Consider the following 19,287-nt stretch of genomic DNA (forward strand, 5'->3'; position numbering starts at 1 on the left):
CTAAAGTTTCTTTTTATCTATTATTGTTTTTAGAATTATAGCCAATAACGAACAGTTGGTAAAATCATGCTTACAGGGCAAGAACACGTATAAGGAGTCAACTGACGATTTTGGTCATTTGACTTATTTGTAGATATTGCCTTGCTGATAACGTTTAAAATGTGTGTTATTTCTGATCGGGTCCGATTTTGTGGTCTCAAATAATACCTGTAAGGACTTAGATTACCTTAGCCGTATTTGGCACAACATTTTGGAATTTTGGGTCCTCAATGCTCTTCAACTTTGTACTTGTTTGGCTTTATAACTATTTTGATCTGAGCGTCACTGATGAGTCTTATGTAGACGAAACGCGCGTCTGGCGTATTAAATTATAGTCCTGGTACCTTTGATAACTAATTAGATAAAAGTTGCAAATTATTAAAGTACATAAAAAATTATATTCACAATATTGTATGTGTGTATTAAAAATGACATTTACGTGTTCTTTTCATGGACAAATTTAACATTTTTCTTTGAATGATAAAATATTATTACTGTACACATCTTTATCTCAATTTGCTGTATTTGGAATTTTGGGCCTTCAATGCTCTTCATCTGCGTACTTTATTTGGCCTTTTTAACTTTTTATATTCAAGCGTCACTGATGAGTCTTTTGCGTACAGAATTTCAATTCAGGTATATGTGATGAGTTGGTTGACCGTTGTGGAATGTTCGTTTCACAGATGATATCGGATATGTTCCTTATGTCGTAACTACAATCCCGTTCCTTTTTCACGAATGTGACCTACCGAATTAGACTAATTACCGGTTTAGTAATAACATGAGCAACACGACGGGTGCCAGATGTGGAGCAGGATCTACTTACCCTTCCGGAGCACCTGAGATCACCACCAGTTTTTGGTGGGGTTCGTGTTGCTGTTGACCCCTATTTGTGACATTTTTACCTATTGTGTTTGTTTTGTTCACACATCGTTGTCAATATAATGAAATTTGATGCGACTGTCATACAAGTGAGAGGTTTAGCTAGCTTTAAAATGCATGTACCAAGTCAGGAATATGACAGTTGTTATCCATTCGTTTGATGTGTTTGAGCTTTTGATTTTGCCATTTGATTAGAGACTTTCCTTTTTGAATTTTCCTCCGAGTTCAGTATTTTTGTGATTTTACTTTTTATGTGGTAATTATATTAAAAGTATTGTCTTGTATATAATTCAATTATTGGAAAACAAGTAAATGCATGTATAGCTTTCTGATATTCAATTTGTTGTTCCACATTTAATCAATTACACTGTAAAACGAATATAGAGGATGTCATTTTCTTTTTGTAATGGTTTGTATACACTTTAAAGCCCTTTGCATTTGCTATTTCATATTTATAATGAAAGCGTGTACACAAACGTTGTTACTTGGAAACAACGTCGTAAATTTAGGTTTTAAAGCCATTTTATTAATTGATGATCAAAGATGTCTCTTGAAAAACACTGTACATATATATTTATGAAAAAATAAATGTGTATCAAAATGGCGCACTTTTGATTTTTTTCAGTGTTTCTCTGCCTTCATATTGTTTTTCATGGATTCCTGAAGCATATGTATGTGCATTGCTGTCAATTAAATTTGCAGCATGTACAGACTCGTATGAATTTGTGCAATATTGATAATGTGAATGACCTGACGAACGATCTGTAGACAACGAATCATCACTACTTAAAAGCTCTAGTTCTAATCTCTCCAAGGATAGGTTTTGGTTTTCAGAACAAGCTATTGTTATTGGTGTTTCGCCAAATTGTTGGATATCAACAATTTCAGTTTCTTCAATCGTTTCATACCTTGCTTCTGTCGATTCGATTTCAGATGGTGTTATCATTATGCTCGTTCTTTTGCACATGTTGTATAGCTTTATTCCACAAAACACAGCTAATGATATAATCAATGTAAGGCAGAGTATAGACAGCCCGAATATAATTTGGATGAGGTTTCTGTCATCTGCATATAAAAAGGAATCAAACCAAAATATAAAAAACGAAATGTACGCATTGAAAGCCAGTTGTACATGATTCGTACAAGGTACAATCAAAGTTTACAATAAAGCTTTTAAAAATGGGAAACACCCACAATAGTAGTATAACGACGAAGACTGGATCGGTCAGTTTCTTTTTTCATATCGTAAAAAATTTGTTCTCAATTAGATAAAGCATACGAGATTCAATTCTTCGTTATTTTACACATCTTATTGGAAATCGTATCTATGCAGTGAGTGTGCAAAAATGATACATCTTTTATCTAAGTCTTTTTCGGCTTTTCCCATGCTATCGATAAGTCTTGCGCTCTGACGTCCCAAGACATAAATCAGATATCAAAGCAATCGTGGGTTATACTTTTACTAATAATTATTCACATCTTTGTCCTTTAATGAAAAGTTGTCTTATTGGAAATCGCATCTATGCAGTGAGTGCAAAAATGATAAATTGTTGTTTTATCATGATTATGTTTTTATGTACACTGTAAGCTTATAATTTACAATAGTGTTTATAAATTATTTCAATTAGGATCTTGAAGACGCACGAAATGTTTTTGTTGCATCGAAGATATTTAGATGTTATTATAGATAAAGCAAAACTTAAGATTCATCTCAAAATAACAATTATAATCAAATCAAATGTCTTGAGCATTTAAATATTTTCTTACTTCAAGATCGGAACTAATTAATTAACACACCATTTATTCTAAAATATACTGTATAATAATGTTTACATAAAGAGAAAAAATGAATATTTTCTATTTTGTAAAAATATGATTTACATACCTCTTATATCATAATTAACAGTTATGCTTTCCGTTAAAGGAATAGTACTAGTGCCCTTTTCAGTTGCATTTTCCGCTGTTTTATTGTGTTTGACAGTGGTATACCTTTCACCTGTTGAGATCACAAGACAAGTTTACTATTTGTCAAAGAAAAAAAGGCGGATGATAACAAGTGGACCGTCAAAACTCGTAAGTTGAAAAACTGACGACGCCCTGGCAAAAAACAACAAAAAGACGGACAAGTCAACAACACACTACAAAGAAATCTTCAGACTGAGCAACACGATCCCAACCAAAATTCGGAGGAGAACTCATGTGCTCATGTAGGGTAAGCACTTTATGTTAAATAGCCCTTCATGTCATTGATGCTAGTACAAATCCCGTGATAAGTCTCATTCGGTGAGGTCACAATCAAAAAAAAAAAGGACGGGAACCAACTCGTTATAATGTTCGTACAACGTTTAAAGGAATGACCTCAATTTTAGCTTAAGCTTACTTACAAGCGGAAAGTCTCTTTTAAGGAATCGAAAGCTCTGACATACTGATTAATCTGGGAGATACATACTTCATATAAAGACACTGAAGAAATGTTGCTGATAGAAATGGAAAGTTCACAATTGGGAAGCTAAAATCATATCTTTTGTCGTAAAGTTTTGTTCTAAACCGACACTCATTGTCAATTTCTAGACAGAACTTCATCTATGGTATCCGATATTTTTAGTTCGATGGGATATATGCATCCAACATAGTCATCAAACTTTGAATGATTAAGTGAGAAGACATCATTTATATAACGGAACGTGAAGTCAAAGGATAACGCTAGCTTTTAATTGTCCCTAGAAGCGTATGTATGAAGTCTGTTTCATATGAAGAAGTAAATAAGCCAGCAAGGGCAGGAGCACAGTTATCCCCATAGAAACACCGATTGTTTTTTGAAAACACGTCCTCCACAAAATAACAAATATGTCAACAAAAAATCAAACACCTTGACGATGTCTGTTTCAGAGATGTTTTTGTTTTACTTAGAGTGTTGGTTAAAAGGTTGCTTTTATTACAAAGTTTGACATATATCTCTTCACTATAATTTTAATTCCATTTGATATTGAGAAAAATTAAACAAGAAGAGAACAAGAAGCAAGGAAAAAATAGTTGGACAGAAAAAATACCTTACCACATAGGAAAAAAACCAAAAGACAAAGAAATTGTCTACATGTACAAAACATATCTAATAAAACAAAATAGACTGGCCAATAGAAATCTCCCAAAAATCAGTTACGATTTAAGTTGATTCCATTGATAACAGGTCCAAAGCAACATATTGAACTTGATGACGATTTTTATCCGTACTTCTTTCAACAAAAGTACTTTAGTACTACACGTTCTTTTTCACTAAACAATGTCAATTTTAAAAAAATCAGAAAAACATAATTATAAAATCTACGTCCGTCATTTCGTGTGTCTTCGAGTTTTTACTTCTGCCATGACTGTGTTTATGAAACTTCCTTTGACATATCAAAATCTTTCACAAAGGATGGTCAACGGAAATTTTGTTTTATTTTTGTAAATAAAAGTAGTATATGCTTAGGCGTTGCGCAAGATGTTGGTACGAATTCCATTTTGCTATAGATTAGCATGAAAATAAATACGTAGACTGGTCAGTTCGATAAAAAATATAGTGATTTTTGGTTGAATTTATTACATAAGACTTGAAAATAAAGAAAAAAGGGAACCGAAATTTGAAATATCAAGAATTATAACACTTTATTATCCCATTTTTACGCAAAAACGTAATGTCCATTGTTACATTTTGTGTGCAAAAGATCGGAGTTCCGTTTCTTTCCAACAGTATTTTTTTTCTGACCATCGTAAAACTTCACAAGAGTATTGCTATTGTTATTGTTATTCGCGTGTTAAAGCAAAATCAATATCACTGAAACCGTAAACCGGAAAATGTTATTTTTGAAAACGGTCTGAAAAATGTCCAAGCATATGCAAGGTAAACATATATCGGGTTTGCGCATTTATACCGTGAAATTGGAAAAGCTGAGAGGAAAAATATTTATGATATTTTGAAAGTTGTTTTACTTTTCTGCTGGTTCATGATATTTTTTTGCAGGAAACCATGCGTATAGTTTCTATTGCAATGACTTTAAAAAGTATAGCCATCTTGTCCCAACGAAAAAAACGCTGTATTTTCTTTACAATTGAGGTTTTAACCGGCTGTATATTAAATAAGCATAATTAGATCAAAGAAATTAAAACTTGGCGGTAAAAGTTTTTTTCTTTTTCTTTTTAAACAATATAGTGTTTAACATTTTTTCGATAGGCAACAAGATGTTTATATCGTTTCAAAAAGTATAGCCGTTTTGTCCCAACGTTCGCAAAACGTAATTGATGTCATGCTCGGGTTTTTAATTTTATATCACAATTATTTGTTTCCAGTTTAATTCGCGATCGAATGAAAATAAAGATATAAGTTATAATATAACCAATGTATGATAAAGGAAAAGTTAAAGTTTAAATTCAAATGTTGACCAAATGAGATTGATATAAAAAATATCGGGATCTTAGTTTTTTTTCAGCACATTCATGACATTTGTTTTATTCAAGGAGCGTTGTCTATCTGCAAGTTTTAAATCATCAAAAGCAACATGCAAATTTTTTTTGTTAATACAATAAAATAGAGAAAAACCATTGCTGGCTATTACAACAAAACAAAGGATATGCATAATGCCACAAAAATACGGAAATGAGAAAAACATGAATCCAAAATGTTTAACTACCTAGAAATTTTGCGACAAAGAAAGCATCGGGAAATGATAAAATATAGAAAGGAAACGGAAACGGAAAGAAATGCAACAAAAGGAGTATGTACAAACATGCATTAAAAAGGGAAAATAAAATCAAAATCTAATTTATATTAAAAAGAAAATATGTATAAATTTGGAAATTAATGTATGATTCATTAATGCGAACTGCTGCCAAAATTAAAATGATCAATTATTGCCTGGAAAGACTGACAACTATAAATGAATATTCATTAAAAAAAATAAGTGTACGACCACTTTGAGTTTTATTTGTAAAACTATGCATTTTCAGCCAAACCGAAATCGGTTACCAAATTCACAACGGTAAAATGACCTCATCAATTATAAGCTTGAACGCTTGAAACGTTCTTTGAAATCGTCGAAATCGCTTCACTAACCGGAACGTCGTGTAACGCTAAGTAGTACCAACATCGTGCGCAACGTCTTACGTCGACGTCATTTGGTCTCTGGTGCACATGTGAATCATCGCCAATAATACCAAATCTTTTTTTTTATATTAAATGTTCTCAAATACGACGAAGGACCTTTGCATCCCAAAGGTCCATCACTTCAAATATCATCACTTCAGGAGTAACAGAGAAACTTTGAGAATGGAACAATCGGAACCGTATAAACTCCAAACGAAGTGAAAACATATTATTGGCATGGTAACCATCTATAAATCTACTACTATAGATATACTAGTGATGAAAACTATGATGAATTATAAAAGGATATGTGATATCCATCCATGACACAAACTCAGTACATGGACAGCCAAAAACACACAAAAGTAAAGGAAAAGCGCTTTTATTGCTGTTCTTCGTCTCAAAGTCACAATGAGGCCTTCAACACGGAACAAAAAACTCTCACCTCACTGAAAGTTTGAGACGATCCCTAGCACCGGCTTGAGCGGAATTCTTTGCAAAATTAAATGGGATAGACTTTATAAGATGTAATACCACCATATCGGGCCCAATCAAAAGAGAACATACCGGAAAGTAGTACACATTTAAAACAAAATAGTTGTAAATATAAAAGTATATAAAATGGTATTTTAGTAATAAGTTATTTGATGAACGGTGAAGGATAAACCATGAACAATATCCAGTAGTCAGTTTCAAGGTCTGAATATGATATAAAAAAGTTGCTAAAATGCATGCTGACCAATCTTGTCTTTGCTTTTACGTTTAACGAATAGAATCAACCACATTCAAGTTATAGTTAATAAGATATTCTTTTCCTAAATAGAAATTAGTTATAATGGCATGCAGCAACAACATCAAATAATTACAGAAGAAAGGACACAATTTTCCATAAAAATTCACAGGTCTATGTCACATTGCTTGTTGAAATATAATTAAGGTATCTTCTTTGAAATACCTTGTATTTAGAACGAAGAAAATAAACCATTTATAAGTCAAAAAGTTATTTTTTTCGAAGAAAATGTAAGACCTCTTTAACTAAGAATATAATATTTTGGTTAAGATGTAAATTTGTGTTTTCATATAGTAAAGCGAGTTTTAAAGACGGAACAAAAAGTAGTTTATTCTGGTTTGTGCATAAAACGTACATTCAAATAAAAACTATATTTAGTCGGATTGATCTTGAAATTCTATTATATTGAATCCAAATAGGTCGAAATTTAAAGTTGAACAAGAATGTTGAAGTTTTATTAAAAAAAATATTCACCCAATTTTATTCGACTTTATGGGTTTTTCATTGATGGGATTTTTTTCTTAGGGAATACTGAAAGGAGATGGAATCTACATTTTTAATGGTTCCATCAATTACATTTCAGTATCATAATGTATTCGAAAGTATGTACTTTTTAACGAATGATACTATCAGGTCAGTTTTATTTTGACGATTGTAATCAGAAATAAGTAATAAAAGAGGTGGCATTAGTGTTTGTAGATAATTAGGAGATAGACTACGATTGATTTTCTTAAATAGCAGGTTTTTTTCCGATTTCGTCAAACCAGCCCGTTTCAGAATATAAAATTGAACAAGATTTTCTTTGACAATAAACTCATTATAGATATCAGGATAAAAATTGTGTATGGCCAATTTGCGTTTTGTCTACAAAGGACTCATCAGTGAAGTTTAAATAAAAAAAGTCGAAAAAGCTTAATAGAGTACGAAGATGAAGAGCATTGACGACTCAAAATTCAGAAAGGTTTTGCCAAATACAGCTAAGGTATTCTATTCCTGGGGTAGAAAGGCCTTAGCATTTCGAAAAATTCTAAGTTAATTTATAACTATGAACAGATGAATGATAATTCATGTCAACACAGAAGTGCTGACTACTGGGCTGATGATAACCTCGCGGAAATATAATACATAAGTCTAAGAACAGAAAAAAAAGATATGATATTCAAGAAAATAAGACTGTCTTTTTGCAACGCTAAATAAGCAACATTATAATAGCCGCAGACTCAAGTTAAAAGCGAAAGTACTTACCAAGAACTATGCTAATTTCTATGATGGATGAACTTTGTCCTATTTTGTTTGAAGCCTTGCAAATGTACAATCCTATATCGTCAATTTCTAAGTTAACGATTTGAAAAATGCTCGACGCTTTCAGCAAAATGTCTCCATTTTTCATCCAGAAAATACTTTTCAATTTAATGGGGTTCTCAATCATGCATAACAGTGTAATATTTTCTCCTAATCGAGCGTGTGCTCTAGGGTCTGCAATGATATACATTACAGGCTTACCTGAAATAAAGAGAAGGAGCGAGCTTACATAATATCGATGTAGAGCATAATTAATTACAGATTTAAGAGTCCTCGTTATCACAAACCTTTCTACGGTAGACTTGTGTTTTTTTTTATTTCCCCCGCTCTAGATCTGATTACATCTTCAAAACTCATATAGACTACCTGGACTAGAACCATCTTCAAATCTATCCCAAGCCGGAAATTTGTATTCCATTTGTTTGTCGTCTGTCATAGCAGTTTTAACAGCATGTCAAAGAATCATTTTAGTTATCAAAAGAAAAGTAGGTATTTGCTGTCGTCATGCCCTCTTACAATCAAATAGGTAAAATTGGTATACTTACGTAATATAACGATTTGCAATGACTTCATTATTGCCTGATTCAAACCAATGTGCTGAGCTTCACACACAAACTTTTCTAAATTGTCACTTTGTTTTGCTATAAAATTGTATGTTACTTCTCCAATCCCCCTAGCGATTATTTCCTTATTTCGCCTCCAAATCAACTTTTCTTTCGGAACCCCGCTTCTGATCTTGCATACTAGTGTCTTTTTTTGGTCCACTTGTGCGTAGACAGTGTCGAGTTCATCTCCAAAAACAGTCATGTTAGATGGAAGAACTAAAATGTACATTCCATGTCAATGAAAACAATCAAACAATGAATTACCGGTAGGTTTCCTTTATTTTCTAAAATTAATCAAATTAAAATAGCAGGGAAAATATTTTGATCTATAACTTATTTTGTATACCTTGTGCATATACTACTAATTGTGTTGGTCCGTATGTCTTCTCTTGTACTTAAGATGTGTCAATGGATAAAGGGAGATATTTCATACTTCAATTAGATTAAAACAAACAAACGCAAGGATAAAACATGGGAACCAAAAGGGCAGTCATTTTCGAATCGATATATCGTTTTAAACATTAAGACAATAACATAAACGGTATCAATTTTATTGCACCAAATGCGCATTTCGACAATTAATGTCTCTTCAGTGATTCGCAATGCCACAATATTTGAAAGTCAAAAACCTAATACAAACGATAAAGAGCATACAAAACTAAAAAGGTCCAAAAGGAAAGCCAAACGCGGACAATGAATCAGAGCTATAATATATGCATGAGGAAGATACATTCCTTATTTTAAATGAATTCGCGGTTTTATAACAGCAAATTTAAATAGAACAGTATCCGTATTTTCATAATGTCTATACACTATGTCAATCCCCTTATCTAGGAAAGCTGTTGATATATTTAAATAAAGCTCCATGCATACGGCAGTCTAATAAACTTACACATTTTGTACATACATTAATCCTTAACTTTGCAGAATTGGCTCATGAAATTTACGATAAGTTCTCACAAAAAAATGACCTTTTTTAAATTATCGATATAATCGATCATTTGCGTAATTTTGTATTGGTATTGACTCTGAGACCATTACTAAAATGATAACAAAGTTCGCCAGAGAGTAGTTCTCGTCATCGTCTTCGTGTCATTACTCAGACATTAGTTTAAAGTAAAACATGGATAAGATAGATGCCAAATAAATCTGAAATTCTTGATATTGAAAACTTCTCACTCCAAATAAAGTACGAAAGTAAATAAATTCCTAACTAGCAAAAACTACTCTCTGACTATTACTAAATACATAACATGTTTGAGAATATTTTATGATGACTTTGAATAAATAGTAAGACAACGACCATTCATATTTTGTGGGCGTATTTGTTTTTTTTTAATTCTTGACAAAAACATTCTTTTTCGACATTAATCAAAAGCAAACTGTTTTCAATAACATTTAAGAACAAGATTTTTGTTGAAACTACGTTTAATTTTTTTCTCTTATTTTCAATTAAAGCAAACTATTTTGTATCTTCCTTTCTGAAAAAAATATTTTATATAGAAAGAAGGAACCGCCAGTAATAAGGTGTTCATAAACTTTCAGTTTTTTTTAATCAAATCTACCCACCCATTATCTGAATATTGAAAGAGTGTCCTATCACACTTTCTTCCTTTCTATAGAAGCAGATATAAGGACCTAAATCCTGCAGAGTGACGTTTTCTATTTGCAAACAGGTCTGAGTTGAATTTTGAATTACAGAAATTCTTTCATGATTTGGAATATTTTGGTTGACCTCCTTTGCTATAGCGTAAACAACATTGTGGCGCTTCCACGTAACAGTAGGGTTGATACTATTCTTTGGACATCTTAACACAGCTGTTCCTCCGATTTTCACGTATTCAATTGTGTCCTCCGTGGTTTCAGCTGAAGCAGAATAAAACATTTTGAACAAGAATGTGTCAATAGTACGAGGATGCCCCGCTCGCACTATCATTTTTTTTATGTTCAATGGACCGTGAAATTGCGGTCAAAACTCTAATTTGGCATTAAAATTAGAAAGATCATATCATATCATAGGGAACATGTGTACTAAGTTTCAAGTTGATTGGACTTCAACTTCATCAAAAACTACCTTGACAAAAAAATGTAACCAAAAACTTTAACCTGAAGCGGGACAGACGGACGGACGGACGAACGAACGAACGGACGCACAGACCGAAAAACATAATGCCCCTAGGTGGGGCATAAAAATGAGTGTACAATAGAGATAAAATGATATAAATATAGTTAAATGCAATTGTTTCAAGGTATTATATAGAGCATTTGGTCATCTTTGTATAAATCTCTTGTCTTCATGTTACATAATTATAAAAGGACGTTACCTTGATAAAGTGATCTACGGAAGTTTTACAGACACCATTAATATTATATGATTTGGCTGATCGTTATTGAAAGTTTGTGTTATATGTTTTACTGGTCTTAGTCCAAATCTGCAACCCGTTTCCTAAAATGTGACATTTCCCCGAGATTGTGTCATATCACCAGATATTTTCTTCTCATGAGCAACATGTCAGAGTCACAACACAAAAATCACTTACCTGCTTTGATAAATACAACGAGTGTGGTAATTGAAGAAGCAACTGTTTACCCTTCCCGGCTCTGAGTTCATCTTCTATGCTATGTCAATGTTTTACTGTTTTTATGGCTCTAAATGTTATCCAATACACTCTTAAATCTGAATAATCTGTGCACCCGGTACATGGTGTCAATGCAAATCTATTACCACCTATAACCCCCTCCCCTCCCCCCTTCTTCTAAAAAGAAGAAAGAATGATAACTGATTGTTATAAGTGATGGAAACAAAAGAAAATAGAAGATAACTGGAACAACGCGTTTTCTGGTTCACTATTGTGTCGTTATGACGTATAGCGCACATCTCATTCCTGGAAAAATTGTCAACAAAATTTTATAAACTTCATGCGTCCGAAGCGCTTTTATGCATTTACCTTCATCAGGAAAGCTCAAAGCCGAATATTTGAAAGCAAAGGATGTTTAAGAATCGAAACAAGTAAATGAATAATGTTTTCATTTTGGTTAGTCATAGTATAAAAAGTTATGCATACATGTACCTGAGAGAATTATTGAAATTAACACATGGATCCATAAAATACTGCTTAATACACCAAATGCCATTTTTACATTTTATTTCCAAATACTGTTTTTTTTTATTATTAAAACAGGAAGGAGATTCAAAATGTATTACAATTGTTTCAAGGGTGTATTTATACAACAAATATACTATGACAATCGATATAAAGCTCTTGATACATCCGTTATGAGAGAGAGTCAGATACATAATATAAGTATGTCTCTGATTATGATATAAGTGAATACTACTAAAAGGTAATGAAATTACTGTGACTTGACTGTCGGTGTTGCTCTCTACCTATTGCAATTTAATAGAATTCTGACCAAATTGCAATTTATTTTATTAAACGAAACTGTTCAACTGGTCAGAAATTTTAACAAACTTTTAGAAAAAAATATTGTATGTAAGCTTAGTTTTGACATTTTTATAGCAATTCAAAAATTACTACCTATCACCTTAAGCATGACAATTACAATAAAACTTGTATAGAAATTGTTAGACTGATTTTCCATAAAATTATTGTAGTGGAATTAAAGTCTTATAGAATTGTAAGTATGATTTATTTTATCACCTTCCACTTGACTGTGTTTTTCTACAGCAGTTTGTTAATATTTCTGGCCAGTTAGACAGTTTGGTTTGATAAAACAAATTGCAATTTGGTCAGAATTTTTAATAAACTGCAATAGGTGGAGAGCAACACTAACAGTCAAGTCACAGTAAATCATTTGCTTAAAATCAACTTTTTTAAGATTTTCTTGAAAGTCAAGCTAGTCAGACTGAGACATTTAATATACAATTCAATGTCCTGGTTTAGTATAGTTTTAAAGAAATGTTTTTTTCTACAAGTCATTTCTTCTGTGTTAATTTGGATTTTTTTTCTCATTTAAACCCGTAAGTCTACGTGTCATCGTACAAAATGTACGTTCATCGTATATAAATCGTAGGTTTTACAGCCGTTTCACAAAGCCGTCGTAAGTTAAGATGAGCGTAAATACAGAGCTCCAGATAAGCTGTGTATTTGCGTGATCACGCAATAAAAATAATTAAAAACCCAATGCAATTGCCCATTGCAGGGTTCAATAACCCAATTAATTCAAAGGAAAACCCAATTATATGCCAAAAACATGGGTTCTTAACGCTTTTATTCGCTATCGTTTGCGTTATTTACCCTTACTTTGATTACAGTCGTCGCGTAAATCTATTTTTATAATATTTATAATTGGAAATGTCCTTTCGTTCTAAAAATAGAGCCCTGCATCAAGTAGCTGTAATGGGTCCCTGTTGGAATTTTCCGTTGCTCAAAAGGTACACGTGTTTATGAAAACATTTCGATCTTCTCGGCGTTTATCCAATTAGCGTGTGACATGCTGTCATATTATTTCGAATTGCTCGGGATTTATCATAACATACAATGAATTAAAACGAAAGTAAATGTCCGGTAAAAATATTGAATAGAAGCATGTTTTCGGCTTCTTTTTGATAGCTGAGGGAAAGTTATGATGATAACAAGACTCAGCTAGTGATTTTAGTAAGCGGCCATTGAACGCACGGGCGTGTTTGTGTACCATAACGAGAACATTGCTAGAGCGATAAACACGGGGTTCCGTCAAAAACGAAATCAGTTGGAAAAAGTGAAAGGCCAAATCAAGGATTTGTATAGTGGACTATACAAATCCTTGGCCAAATCAATTATGACATGATATGTAGTTTGAAAGCATCGGAAACCAAAAGATCTGATAAGGGACAACTTAACCCAGATTTATGTAAATCGAAAACAGTTTATATATTATTTTTTTCATTTTAGTTGATGAGTGAATACACATATCCGTTTTTTACGTCAATGCAGCTTGACACTTTCTTTGTTTTTGGTCTAATTGTTCTAGATGCTTAAGATAGTTGTCTTATTGGCAAGTGCAGTATAACATTGTCATTTATTTACTTGATGTTGCAGAATTATTTGTAAATTTAAGGTTTTGGGGGTATATCTTAAATCTGGAAACTACTTTTTATTTTTATTAAAAAGTAGATCTGGCAAATAGGTGAAAGGACTGGCAAAACTTTCTTACAGCACCTAAATTTCACATATATTACACAAAAATCTAAACACTTAGCCACACCTACCCCAACTATAATTAAACTGTAGGGTGATCATATGGGATCTAGAAAGGCAATTAGTTCCTGTCCAACTAGTGACACCAGCTGCAGTTTACATAAGTTTTGAGAAAATACCAAACTGACAGAACGTTAAAAACGGGACACAAATTAAATGTACAATTGCTCGTCAGTGAATAAACCAAATAAAACAGCTAGCACATATTCTACAAAGAAAGAAACACATTTAAGATGGAAACACATCTGGGGTTGATATAATGTGATTATAACATGCCTAAATATTCAATATTGTGTTGATGAAAAAACCCAATACATTAAGGAGCTTGGTGGTGAAAAACCCAATTTGATATTTGCGTGAGGGGTGAATTGGAATTGATAATGCAATTAAAAAACTTTATCACCCAATTACATAAAAAAATGGTGGGTAAAAACCCCAATTTGTGAATTCTTATCTGGAGCTCTGTAAATAATACGTAAATCCTGTCGTAACTTACTACAGCTATACCCAGTCGTATCTCGATCGTAGTTTTTCCGCGAATATGAATTAAACCATATCTAAGATGGCTTTATTCTCGATCAAGATGCCGCAAATGTTAGAAGACGAAGAAGAATCTTCAATATTAGAACCACACTTTCTTCGTTTGATCATTTTGAAAATGAAATGGATATTATATCCAGATACAGACTGGATAGACACAGTATCAATGAAATCACATTGGCAATAGAACCAGATATAAAACATGATACAAATAGGTCCCATGCACTTACTCCTAAAACGCAGGTTTTGTTAGCTTTGCGCTACTCACTGGTTCTCCGGTAAAGCTGATTTGTCCCACCGTAACAAAGCAAAACTAACGACTTCGAGTTATATACCCGTAGCTTCTTATACTGAGTGTAGTGTTACGAAGTATTGAACGGAACGGATATGATCTCTGCGCCGGAGATTGGTCCGCATTTCTATCGAGTATGGCATGCCAAATAAACATTTTATATAATAATTACGGATGGCGAATATATAAATTACAGATCAATAACTTACATTGTAATTCAGACGACATAAGAAGACACCATGTGACAATTTTAATTAGTCAATTGTTTTAGTGTAACAGAGTTGCTATTTTTCTTAGATCTACAAAAAAAAAACACAAAAAAACGAACTGGATGTTTTTATATCAATATTAATGCAAGTAAATAATTTTAACCCGTTTTCGATATTAAAGATCTGAAACTTTTATTATTAATATAAATTTGATACAACTAAACAATTATGCAAGTAGTCATAAAAATTGCTCTGCCTTTAGTAATGAGTTTAATAAATCATATTGCACAGGGAGAGAAGCGGGTGGGTTTTACATTTCTGCATTCTGTAATTCTTTTGATCATTTTTCTCTATTCAGTAAGAAATATGCTTATTCTGTAAATTCTTGTGTTCAGACCGTGCATATGAAAATTTCCTGTTGTATCATGATTTTGGCATGATAAGATCTTTTTGTCTGTATCAACGACATATAAATATTTTAATCTACATTTTAAATTGATACAAAAAATCAAAATTCTCTGATCTATAGATTTTCATAAATGGAGTCTAAAATATATCCATAATAAATGCACTGTATCAAATGCATATATGAGAACAACTACTTATAAACTGCTACGCGTCGCATACTATATATAGAGACATGCATCATAAATCTAAGTTAAAAGACAAATTAAAAAAAAAGGAATTCTAAAAGCTTTCTTTGACAAATTTTATACTAACTTCATTTTAACAAGTTTAAATTACATTTTCTAAAATAGAACTTAGAACTGTTTGTAATGTTGTACGGAGAGCCGCATCGGCCTATGAATTTTTCTCAGCCAGGTAGGAGGCTTGGACAAAAAGTTTAAGCCCCTGCTTCGGAGAGCCGCATCGGCCTATGAATTTTTCTCAGCCAGGTAGGAGGCTTACTAAGCGCCAATAGAATACAATGATTTTGTATTTTATAAATTAGTGTCTTCGATAATGAAAAATTCGTCATCGAACAGTCTCATTATCATGTCGGTATTCGAAATGACTTGTTTCATTGTTATTACAAAAAATAGGTCATAATAACATGACAGAGTTTTTTTTTTTTGCTTCAGAATGTTCTAGATAAATATACAAAAAGCAAAGTTTAGACAATTCACCCTCATAAGCCTGGAAGTGGCTAGTCACATATAGTTAACGGCGTTTTTCTCACAATGATGTTCTACCTCCATAAGCCTGGAAATCATCAAATGTCGTGGCGGGTCACATATAATCAATCCTTCTGACTTCATAAATTTTGTTAGAGAGTCGGCTGAATTAAGACGTTATATGATGAAAATTAATTAATTTCCTTCCGTGAAAATGCATCGCATGTACAATATAAATGAATCGCCCCTACAGTGAAAATGAAAGTCTAGTATCATTATTCGACAGTAAACATGAATCGCATAACGAAAACAGCACAGTGGAATTTAATGCAATATCAACAAGCTGAATAACAAAACCTGTTTTAAGTTATACAACATTAATAATTATGTTAAAAGGTACATTTTCTGCAAATGAAACTTAACTGCTGCTTTTAAATCTCTTGCACGCTCTGTTCGTGAACTATTCTTAATATTTATCTATTTGTGTATCAATTTTACACCTGGATGGCTGTAGGCGCGATGAAAACCCGTCCGCATCTCATACCTATATCAAGAATTTATAAAAACAGTACACATTAAATCTTATTTCTTATTCTATTCAAAAATCATGAATTTGTCGTCTGTTTATTTATCATTCTACATTAAAAATTCATAACGGATACAGTGAAAATGGTATTTCAGGATTCGCACATTATATACACTGGTTTTGTTTATTTTTATTGGATTTTCTTTTAATTCTTTTTCAACGACAACGCATGCAACTTCTTATTTCTTGTTTGAAAATTCTTCTCTTGGTCATAAATCTGCATGAAATATTTGCCACTGTACGTTCAGAAAACAGCAATCAATCAATCATATCTCCTCTAAAATTGCAGTACTATAATAACTTTAGACATTATCAAATAATTGTTAAAAAATTCGTTTAATCTTTTGATCAGATATAAACACGTCTCGTCACTCTCCTATTATTTCAAATTTTCCGATACAAAGAAAAAAGTATTATTGAATATCAAAGGAAGTAACCCATCAAAGATACAAGGCTTGTGTTTCGTCTACAAATGAAAACATACGAAAACACCCACTCACCTGATTCGCTCGTCCTCACAAATATAAAAATTCAAAATATAAAAACAATTATATACAAAATAAAGGATAAGGTCACCCCGGATGCCGCACAAATGCCAAGGCAACGAACGAGAAACCTGAAAGGACATACTTGGATTCCAAACCGATACCGCTAAATGCCCAGCTGTATTCCTGGTAGAGGAAAGCCGAAAATCCTACAATAAAGCATCTCGGAAAGAAACTACCGATCCATTAGGGGAACAACAGATAAAACCCTCAGACATCAAATAGATTGGTCTGATAGTTTCCCACATGGAAACTTCTAATGGATTCCATCTGACCACATGTATCAAACAAACATGAAAATATCTGCAGAAACTTTCCTCAACAAAAAAATATAATTCAAAACATAAAATATAAGATGTAAGGATAACAATATTTATCCATGAAACCAATTTGGCAAAACAATTTCAATGATGTTGAAGGATTCTCTCTGCAAACATTTTCACGTCCGCTCTCATCGGCATGCTCGACTCATCGATCTGTGAAAGAAGAGTGTGCCATATTCCGATATAAATAAATTACGATTCACACCTCCTGGGTTGCGTTCAATATCGTAGCGGCTACGTAGTGCTACGTAGATTTTTGTCTACTGAACGAGTAGCTAGCCTAGCTGCTATCAATATCTATGTAGCAGCTAGGCTAGCTACACGTTCAATAGTCATAAATCTACATAGCCCTATGTAGCCGCTACGATATTGAACGCAACCCTGTTTACAGCTAGAGTTCCGTTTTACGATACACTTACGATGATACACAGTGCGTAACTTGCGATCAACTTAGTAGTCCTTTACGATGCGGCCTGCCTTTGTGAAACACACGTAACGGGAACGTAGAACCACACGTAAACGGATCGTAAAATGGTACGGTGATCGTAAGTTAAGAAGGCTTTGTGAAACGGTGGCCAGAATAGCACCTAAATAAGGAAATTGTGGAAATAAAAATTACCCTATGCCACCCTACACCAGAGACATATAATACAATAGTATGTCTGCCTACACACATTCTATTTAATCAGAGGCGGATATTAGGGAGGAGGGGTTCTTATAACAGAGACATATAATACAACAGCAATTTACAGATAAGTTTTGTAGGACAGTGATACTTCCGAACTCAACAAATATGCAAAAATTAGAGCAGTTTCAAAAAACAATATTGAAGAAAATTTTGTCATTACCTCCAAATACCCCAGATCCAGCAATCTACATTATCTCAGGTTTACTTCCTATAGAAGCACAAATTTACACAAAAAGTCTAACCTTATTTAATAACATATGCAGACAAAATGATAGATCAAAAGAAAAACAACTTGCATATAGACAGCTGCTTATCAAACCAGACAATAGCAATAGTTGGTATATAGCCATCAAGAAATTATTATATAAATATGACTTTTCTGATATCATTCAATTCCTTGATAATCCACCGAAGAAACTTGAATGGAAAAATATCATACAGAAAAAAGTAGATCTGTATTGGATCCATAAAATAATTCAAAACAGTAGATCTTATCCAACGTTGACATATTTGAATTGTGATATATTTTTACCAAGAAAAAATCATCCAATTATTGATCTCAATAATTACAACAATCCGTCAAAAGGTGCGCTATCGATTGCGATTAAACTTAAATTAGTCACTGGAACTTTTATGACACAAAACAAACGTGCTAGCTTTACAAAAAGTGATTCTCCTTTATGTAAACTCTGTGACGATGAAGATGAAGATATTGAACATCTACTATTAAAATGTAAGGTTCTAGAACCTATATGAAGTCCCTTCATAAATCAAATTGAAGATAATATACTAAAAGATGCGTCCATTTCCTTTTATAAATTGTCTGCAAATACTCAGACACAATTAATTATGGACTGTACTAAACTTAGACATCAGAATTCAGATTTATTATTGGATAGAAAAACAGAACAACTATGTGAACTAATTTCCAGAAAGTTGTGCTATGCACTGCATAGTATAAGAGCTAGAACCATAAGTATGCAGAAGAAACATTCAAAATGAGTGTATACTGATTGAGTATTAACTGATTTAACAGAACTAGTGATAGCAA

General features: G+C 32.6%; 1 long non-coding RNA gene across 1 annotated transcript; it reads right to left on the bottom strand.

The window, feature by feature from the left end:
- Nucleotides 1–1,425: 1,425 nt before the first annotated feature.
- On the bottom strand, nucleotides 1,426–2,918 carry LOC127719934 (uncharacterized). Its single transcript, XR_007990556.1, has 2 exons — nucleotides 2,807–2,918; nucleotides 1,426–1,986 (listed from the first exon to the last, which is right to left on the bottom strand). It is a non-coding gene; the product is annotated as an uncharacterized LOC127719934 (long non-coding RNA).
- Between the last annotated feature and the right edge of the window lie 16,369 nt (nucleotides 2,919–19,287).

This window comes from Mytilus californianus, unplaced genomic scaffold, assembly GCF_021869535.1.
Source record: "Mytilus californianus isolate M0D057914Y unplaced genomic scaffold, xbMytCali1.0.p SCAF_1, whole genome shotgun sequence".
NCBI lineage: Eukaryota > Metazoa > Mollusca > Bivalvia > Mytilida > Mytilidae > Mytilus > Mytilus californianus.